The following is a 10,077-nucleotide window of genomic DNA, read 5'->3' as shown; positions in this document are numbered from 1 at the left end:
ATAGGATTTAGGCCAATGTCAAAGCACGCATTGGGGCCTATGAGGTCATTCAGTACTGAGCGGGAAATATGGAGTAGAAAGGTTTGAAAAGGTGTAACAGGAGAAAAAACTCAAACCACTTGCACTATGAATCAACTGTTAGGAGAGGGTGGAAAGTAGGATGGAAGAAAGAGAATATGAACCGAGGTATAGTAAGAGGAAGAAAGGGTTTGCAGCTGGTGACCTAAGAAAGGTACACCGCAAAGAACCTTAAATAATGCCTGCAGTGCACCCATCGAGGTGCTCTGACGTAATACTAAAAAATGCTTTTGAATAACCAGCAATTATTCTGTGCAAACTATATTCTCCGTAGAAATGCAGTATACTGTAACTTCTTCAGCAAGTATTCAAATAATGACAAATTATTCTTTTGATTGCACGGCTGTCCGTGAGCATTTTCAAAAGCATTTAAAACTGCTCAATAAAAGGTTCACTTCCTAGCATTAACGTCCTGTTTTCCTAAAACAGTATGTGGTACGCATATTTAGGAGTTTATCAAATAACATTCTTAGGTATGCGTCTGTATTATTTATACCAGTTTTGATATAAGACATTTTACGTTTAAGACCCTTAACTATAATTCTGCTTTGCAACTGTTCTTTCACTCTTTTCTGTACTTCATTTACAGTATATCTGATAACTTCCAGAGATTAACAAAATTAATTATAAAATATAAAAGCATTATAAGTATAAATAAAACCACACAGACTGTGTGCAATTTATTGTTAAAATTGTACGAAACTCTACGGAGTTTTAAACCCACGTTTCACTGAAAGGTCCTTGGTATATGTAGTCCATTATTCTCCCATTCTCCTGTCAGAAATCACGCACTGTGAATGTGTTGACAATCAAAAGGGCCAAATAAATGAATTATAAGGCCAAGCTAAAATCAAACTGGACTTACCTTTGTACCCTTTGATACATTACAATGTCAATATTTTCACCCCAATATAGCTATCTTCTTATATGCAACAAGTACAAAACGCCCTTTCAGCTCGAGTCTAGAGAGAGAGAGAGAGAGAGACGACGAGGCGAGAGAGAGAGAGAGAGAGAGAGAGATGAGAGGAGAGAGAGCCGGGAGAGAGAGAGAGACTATTTCCCTATTCTTTCATCTTAATTATATGCTTTACTTATGTTTCCAAACAGCAAGAAAGAGGCAAGGAAAATATTAAGATGAACAAAAGTCAAACTCTCGATATGAGAGTTCAAGGAGTGCAACCCCTGTGTAGTAAATACTAGCAAATACAGAGGGAGCCAATGTTCAGTATTCCATAAAAGGGTAAAGTAAAAATATTTCATAACCTTTCTCAAAAAGTATTGAAAAAAACACACTTCATGTCATATGGGATGGCAGGATGAGAGAGAGAGAGAGAGAGATGAGAGAGAGAGAGAGAGAGAGAGAGAGAGAGAGAGAGAGAGAGGTGGTGATAGTTAAAATGCTATATGAAAGGAGTACTTTCCAAGTATCTTGTGCCTATTAGGCATTTCAAAATAGTACGTGCGAAAGAACTTGCATCTGAGAAAATTCATGTTCCTATCACAAGGTCAGTCATTTGGGTGATGCTCTCTCCAATGTTCCCTTAAAACAATAATGTTCTTAATAAAATAGATACAAGAAAAAATGCTGCAAGTATTCTCAGTAAACTAATTTCAAAGATTTATCATTAGAACAGATTAACAAATCTGGCACTTACTGATTTTCCTTGAAATGCTTCTTTTGGTTACCGATTTAATTATGATCCCTTTACACCAAATATTATACTTTCTCTGAGCACTGCACGCAAAGCCAGAGGGGGTGAGGCTAACTCTTCCTTTTAGTAGGAATTAGTAATCTAAAATGTCAAGATAAAATACGCTCTTAGCAATTGCTTCCTTTCACTGATAAAATGTTTCATTTTAAATCCCATCAGCCATTTTATACATCGTGACACAAACCTCTGTACAGTATGTCTTCAGCTTGTTTGAAATAATGGTTCTGGTTACTTACTTTTCATTGATATAGCTTTGAGAGAAAAATGATATTGTTATGATACAATAAAGTTTCATACATACTTACCTGGCAGATATATACTTAGCTAAGACTCCGTCGTCCCCGACGACAGAAATTCAAATTTCGCGCCACTCGCTACAGGTTGGTCAGGTGATCTACCTCCCGGCCTGCCCTGGGTGGCAGGACTAGGAACCATTCCCGTTTTCTATCATATTTTCTCTCTTCCACCTGTCTCCTGCGGGGAGGCTGGGTGGGCCATTAATCGTATATATCTGCCAGGTAAGTATGTATGAAACTTATTGTATCATAACAATATCATTTTTCATACAATCAACTTACCTGTCAGATATATACTTAGCTGACTGGCACCCTTTGGTGGAGGGTAAGAGACAGCTACTAATGGAATAGACAGGTAAACAACATATGTTGTATGTATAAATAAAACCTTGGTTCCTACCTGATAGGTGGTAGACTTCGTGGCTGTTGCCAGGGAGTCTGCATCACCTCAAGAAACTTTAGCGAGATATATGAGTCTATGGCCAAGAGTTTCTTGAGGGTCTGCTGATGGGTCTTATCCGCTTACTCGGCAGAGCCTGAAAGGACTTTGTCAATGGGTGCTGATCCACTTATATGACAATACACCTTATGAAGGAGCGTACAACCAATCCCGACCACCTGATCCTAACCACCATGTTAGTATTAAAGATTGTTCCGAGTTATCCCCAAACTCTTCACAACAACCATAACTCAAAGAAACACTTACGCACACATACAAAAATTTAAAAAAAAAAAATAAAATAATAATACTCATCTAATAAGATATCACAAGAGTTCCTTACTGAACAATAGTGACTGGCCGCCAGTGGCGGCATCTTAGAGGGGCACTTTTGTCAGCAGAAAGTCTAGAACATATCTATAGAAGGTATGTACAATTTTAAGGATTGGTGTTAGCTCCTATACCCAGGATCGTATCCGCCGACACGAAAGGACCTAGAGAAAAACAATTCTCATAGGTCACATGAACATCTCTCAAGTAGTGTGATGCAAATACTGAGTTGCATCTCCAAAATGTCGCTTCCAAGATGTTCTTTAGCGACATATTTTTATGAAACGAGAGAGACGTCGCTACTGCTCTTAATTCATGAGCTTTTACTCTTAAAAGTCGAAACGCGTCGTCAGGACAGATCTTATGCGCATCTGTAATGACACTTCACAAAGAACGCTCGAGCATTCTTAGACATCAGTCTTGTGGGGTCTTTTACCGCGCACCAAAGACCTTGTCTAGAGCCCCCCATCTAGTGTTTTCTCTGAAGATAGAATTTCAGAGCTCTTACAGGACAAAGAGATCTTTCTGCCTCTCTCCCTATGAGACTCGATAAGCCTTTAACCTCGAGGTCTAGGCCAGGGATTCGAGGGATTCAAGGAGATTCTCGTTTTTAGCTAGAAATAAAGCTTTAAACGAGCAAATGGCTGAGTCCCCCTTAAATCCTACTTTATCCTCTAGAGCATGCAGTTCACTAACAAACAAAACTGTTTTGGCTGTGGCTAAAAGCTAATAGGAACAAACATTTTCTAGTCAGGTCTCGAAAAGACGCCAGATGAGGAGGTTCGAACTTTTCAGATGACAGGAATTTTAGAACTACATCAAGGTTCCAGCTAGGAGGAGCTGGCTCTGAAGACTTGTCGTGGTTTCAAAGGATCTTATGAGATCGTGGAGATCCTTATTCTCTGCCAGATCTAGTCCTCTATTCCTGAAGACTGCAGAAAGCATACTTCTGTATCCCTTTATTGTGGGTACAGATAGATGCGATTCTTCCCTCATGAATAGCAAGAAATCAGCGATTTCCGTCACAGAGGTAGTGGAGGAGGACAACTTCTTAGACTGCACCACCTTCTAAAAACTTCCCACTTGGACTGATATACTCGTCTAGTGGAAGCTCTGCGGGCTCTCGCAATCGCGCTTGCAACTTTGCGAGAAAACCCTATCGCTCTGACAAGTCTTCGATAGTCGAAAGGCAGTCAGAGCAAGAGCGGGGAGGTGTTTGATGATACCTCTGGAAGTGTGGTTGTTTGAGAAGATCCGTCCTTCTTGGGAGGGATCTGGGAAAATCTACTGTCCATCCACCACCTCGTGAACCAATCTTGTGCTGGCCAAAAGGGGGCTATCAGGGTCATCCATTTCCCTTTGAAGCCACAAATTTCTTTAGAACTAGTCCAGGATCTTGAACGGTGGAAAAGGCGTAGACGTCTACGTGAGACCAGTCTAGTAGGAAGGCGTCGACTATCAGAGCTCTGGGGTCTTCTACCACTGAACAAAATACTTCTAGTCTTTTGGATAGGAATGTGGCAAAGAGATCCACATGAGGAGTCCCAGTCCCCCAAAGAGACCAGAGACTCTGACACCCTTCTGAGTGGAGGGTCCACTCTGTGTGAAGGACCTGGTTCCTCCTGCTGAGCCTGTCCACCCTTACTTTCCTTTCTCCCTGAATAAATCTCGTAAGCAGGGAGATATTCCTCTGGGAAGTCCAAAGCAGTAGGTCTTCTTGCCAGTTCGTAAAGGAACAAGGAGTGAGTCCCTCCTTGTTCCGAATGTAGGCCAATGCTGTGGTGTTGTCTATATTCACTTGAACTACTTGTTCGATACCAAAGGATTTCTAGGCTCTTTAGAGTCAGATGTACAGCAAAGAGCTCCTTGCAGTTTATGTGCCAAGACACCTGTGCTGCTTCCCAGATGCCTGACACCTCTCTCGAGCCTAAAGTTGCTCCCCAACCCTTCTCCGACGCGTCGGAGTATAACACTAGGTTTGGGTTCTGAACCTTCAGGGAGATTCCCTGTTTTCTTTCAATGGGGGCAACCACCATTCCAAGTGAGGCTTCATCTCCACTGGAATGGGAAAGGCGTCTGATGGATTCCTGTCTCTTCCAACTCCAAGACCTCTTGAGGAAGAATTGAAGTGGACCGTACATGCCAGTCTTCCTAGAGGAAAGAACTGTTCGAGCGAGGGAAATGGTTCCTAGAAGGCTTAACCATTCTGTCACCGACGTCCGTTCTTTCCTCCCAAAGAAGAGAGAGACTTTCTCCAAGCCTCTCGCGAGTCTCTCTTGCGAAGGAAATACTCGAAAACCCCGAGAATCCATCTGAATCCCCAGATAGACTAAGTTCTGTCTGGGGGTCAGCTGCGACTTCTCAAGGGTTTCATGAGTAATCCCAACGACTTGATCAAGTTCATGGTCAGAATAAGGTCCTCCAAACACTGTCTCTCTGATCTGGCCCTGATGAGCCAGTCGTCCAGATACAGAGAGATATTCACCCCTTTAGGTGAAAAACCTCGCCACATTCTTCATCAGGCTTGTGAAGACCTGAGGAGCTGTGGACAGGCCGAAACACAAGGCCCTGAAACTGAAAGAAAGATCCTTCCCTCCGCCATGAAACGGAGGTACTTCTTCGACGAAGAAGGGTGAACTCGGTACGTGAAAATAGGCGTCCTGGAGATCCAGAGACACCATCCAATCTCTTTGGCGTAAAAAGCCGAAAGGACTGAGGCCGAAGTCTCCATGGAGAACTTCTCCTTCTGAACAAATTTGTTCAGAGCGCTAACGTCTAGTACTGGTCTCCAGCCCCCGAGGCCTTTGCAACCAGAAAAAGGCGATTGTAAAAACCCTGGGGAGTTTTTTTGATTCAGCACTAGTTCTATCGCTCTCTTGTCCCACATCTGATCCACCATCAGTCGAAGAGTATCCCTCAGTACAGGGTCCCTGTATCTGGCTGACAGTTCCCACGGAGTTGACGTTAGGGGAGGACTGTCCTGGAAAGGAATAAGGTATCCCTTCCTTATCACAGACAAAGATGAGGCGTCCGTGTCTATACGCCCAGGCTCCGCAAATTTAGGAGCCTGGCACCTACTGGTGTTTGGAGGTGTGTAGAATCATTTACCCTTCTTAAAGGGACGGAAGGCAGACCTACCTCTCCTCTCAGGAGCCTTCCTTTTTGAGGGTGCTCTGGAGGGAGGGCCGTCTCGAAGGGCTGAATAGACGTACTCGGTCCTCTCTTTTCAACCGCAGCCGCAGGTCTCTTCTTTCTCGATGACTGAATAAGAAGGTCTTGAGTCGCCTTTCTCAGTTAGTGACCGGGAAATGTCCTTCATCAACTGAGAAGGAAACAAAAAAGTCCGATAAGGGAGAGTACAAAAGTGCTGCTCTCTGAGAGTGGGAGACCGCTTTGGTCAAAAAAGCACTGAAGACTGTCCTCTTCTTAAGAAGTCCCGCTCCAAATAAAGAGGAGTTCTAAAGAGCCATCTTGTACTGCCTTGTCGATACACGACAGAATACAAAGGAGTACATCTGGGTCGAGACCTGCGTCTGCGCCTTTTGGACATCACCCCAAGGGACCAATCTAAGAAATTGAAAACTTCCAATACATGGAAGAGTCCCTTGAGGAAATGATCCAGTTCTGAAATGCCCCAAGTCACACGGCAGAGTTCAAACCTTGTCTTCTCGATGCATCCACTAACGTTGAAAAGTCTGCTTCAGCCGAAGACGGAGAGAAAGGCCCATATTCTCTCCCGTCTGATACCAAATGCCCCTTCTGCAGCGAGTCTCGCTGGGGGCATGCAGAAGACCGTCCTGACCAGCTTTCTTCTTCGAATCCATCTAAGAATTCAAAGACTGAAGATCCCTCTTCATAGATATGGTGGGTCTCATTCTAAGGAAAGACAAAGATATTTTCGCCTTTGCGTTTGAAAACAGAGAGCGCGGAGAAGGAGGAGCGGCAGGGGTTAATGCGTCCCCATATTCCTCAAGAAGGGCTGTCAAGACTTTGATGCTTGACAGTCCTTCCCTTCCACGAGTCTCGTCTTCTGAGTTCTCATCTAACTCGGGTCTAAAGGAGAATCCGTAGTAAAATCAGGACGTCTTTTCTCTGGGGGAGACAAAACTCCTGATAGGAGAGGGACCACTAAAGAGAGTGATAATCTCTCCTCTTGACAAAAGTGTTTGGCGCCCACGTCTGGAAGGCGCATCTTGTCTGCAAGAATTGTTCAGCCTTGTAAGAACGCTTCCCGCTTGGCTGGCGCCACGCACTTAGGTGGGCTCCTCATATATGGATGACGCCTTGCGCTTGGAAGACGCCTCGCGCCCGCCTGGCGTCCTGGCTAACGCCTCGCACTTGGCTGGCTCCTCGCGTCCGGAAGACGTCTCGCGCTCAGCTGGCGTCCTTGGCTGGCGCCTCGCGCTTGGATGACGCTTCACGTCTGGAAGGCGTCCTGGCTGGAGTCTCGCGCCTGGCTGCTTCCACGCATCTGGAGGACGCCTCGCGTCTGGCTGGCGTCCTGTCTTGCACTTCGCGCCTAGGTATATGCCTCTCTCGCTCTTGCTCTAGAAAGCATGTCCTCTCTACCTGTTTGGAAGAGGAAGCTTCATGCCTGGAAGATGCTCGCGCCTGGCAGGGGAGAGAAGACGAGACTTCTTGATAGGAAGAGAAAGTCCTTCTTACGAGGAGGATCTCTAGCCAAAACTCCGACCAATGAGGCTAGCTGCTCTTGGACAGCTAGAAGAATTCTCCTTGAAGCTTCTCCCGCGTCTTCTTCAATGGGAGGAGAAGGAGAGCTCGAAGGCGAGCGATCCGCTACGTCCATGTAGGGAGACGTTGACACAACCTTCTTGATCGAAGAGGGAGCTTCATCCGAGAAGCGCTCCGGGCTCGAATTCAAATAAGGTTCTCTCCAATGCCTTTTTCAGGGGCCTGGAAAAAAAAAAAAAAAAAAAGGTCCGAGTCCTTCCATCCTCGCTTTAGGTGAGGAGAGGAGAGAGGAAGAGAAACACTCTCGCAGGACGCTTTTTCTAAAGCGGTCCTGAGCAGTCTGATGCGAAACAGAGCCTGCTGAAGGGACGTCTGACCGTTGGGGATTCTCCACGACCTCCTTAGGCTTTTGACTTTTCTTCCTTCCTCCTCTGGGCATGGGAGTTTGGAAGCGGTCTAGGCCTGGGAGTGTCGCAGAGATGATCAAACGCCCCCTCCACAACACTGGGAGCACTCACTTCACTCTCACTATCCTTACCTTGTAAGGCCGCCATTTTGACCTCATCTTGGAGATAGTAGCCTTCAGGTCGGCGATTTCAGAGGCAGATTCTGAATGTAAAGCCTGTGAATGATTCGACACAGAGGGAGAATCAAATCATTAAGATTAGAGATAGAATCAATAAAAGGCTCAATAGGCCTTGTACACACACTCTTTGATGCACGTCTAACTCTATCCCTCTCTAACTTCCTCAAATAAGAAGTAGTGTCTTCCATTCTTCCGCATTCAACCCCTCACATTTCATGACAGGTATTAGTAGAAGAACATTCAAACCCCCTACATTTACGACATACAGTGTGAGGATCAACCGAAGCCTTCAGTATCCTCACCTTGCAGCCTACATTCACACACATTCTCACTCTCACATTTGAGTCAGACATACTGAGAAAAAAATCAAAAAGCAAGTCCAAATTCAGTCCACAGTAGCGAATGCCAAAAACCACGATCCAGGTACGTCACCAAAAAGCCGATAAACGATGATCAAAAAGGTTGAAATAAGATTCCAGGTCAGGATCGGTAGTAACAACAATGTTGATACCACCGGTGACAGAGAAAATATGATAGAAAACGAGAATGGTTCCTAGTCCTGCCACCCAGGGGCAGGCGGTAGATCACCTCACCTACCTGTAGCAAGTGGCGCGAAATTTGAATTCTGTCGGGGACGACGGAGTCTTAGCTAAGTATATCTGACAGGTAAGTTGATTGTATGAAAATGATAAGTAACTTCAAACCACTTTCCTGAAGTTCAAGTTTTTTTTTACTTCAGTAATACCCAGAAATTCTAAGTTATGATAATTTTGCTGGTCTTATTTTGCAGAAGAAAAATAAAAATGTTTAGTGTAGTAAAGAAATATACAAGGCCTTAATTTGCTAAAGTAAAGTAGGAATCTTGAACAGGGAAAGCACTGACTCCAGGCCATTTTCCTTTGCCGCCTCTTCGAAACGGATGAAGATCCCGAAGGCGACGCAAAAATCTCCATCTCACTGTATATGGAACATAAAACATATCGATAAAAATTTTAACTTAGTAGTCCATGCCCATTACAGTTACACACTCTTACAGCTCACCCACACTGAGCACACTCAGAGAAAGAAAAGAGAATTAATGAAAATGAAAGTGAAATGGATAAAAAAGAATGGGCAAACTAAACCGGCTTTAAACAGATAGACAAGTAACACGTCCTATCTTAAAGGCGGTAGAAAGATATGTAACTGGTGGGTCACAGGACGCTGAGGGCATTCTGGTAATACATGCCCCGTGACCTGGTAGATGCCAATAGTCCCTGGATCTCACAGTTTAATTTTAATTCTACTGGTTTCCAGCTTGGCGCTAGTAAATCCTAATGTTAAGACCAAAGGTTTGTTTCGTATATGAACGGGTAGAAATTTCTTTAGTGAAGTAGTGAAATATACATGATTGTTGAAGGAAGGTACAAATTTCTGTTGAGGTGTAAAAAATAAGAAGAACAATACATATTTTATGAGTTGTTGTATTTAAAAATATATGCAACAACTTACTATCTACATAGAAAATTTCATCTCTGTAATTCAGAGAGACAAGATCCACATGTGTTCATGTGTGTATATATCTGTTTTTAGTACAGTTTTAGTTAATTACAGCTATACTATATGATACACTAAAACGTTGGATAAATCATTGGTACTGTCCTCTGTAACACGTACTCACGAAAAGAAAGTGTATGAGAAAGTAAGGAGAAAATGAAAAATACAGTACAAGCTCATTTCTTGAAGATATGGGTGGTAGAATAGTACTTATTTCTAGAAATATTTAAGAGTTCAATTGAAAACCACCTCAGTTCATATCTAGTATTAAATTCTTGTATAAAAACAAGTGAAATATGATGAAACAAAAGTAATTATGTGTGGAAAATTAATCAACCACTGTATATGGAACATAAAACAATACGATAAAAATTTTAACCTCTAGTAGTCCATGCCCCTTACAGTTAA

Source organism: Macrobrachium nipponense, chromosome 10 (genome assembly GCF_015104395.2).
Source record: "Macrobrachium nipponense isolate FS-2020 chromosome 10, ASM1510439v2, whole genome shotgun sequence".
NCBI lineage: Eukaryota > Metazoa > Arthropoda > Malacostraca > Decapoda > Palaemonidae > Macrobrachium > Macrobrachium nipponense.
Note: the sequence above shows the minus strand (reverse complement) of the source record.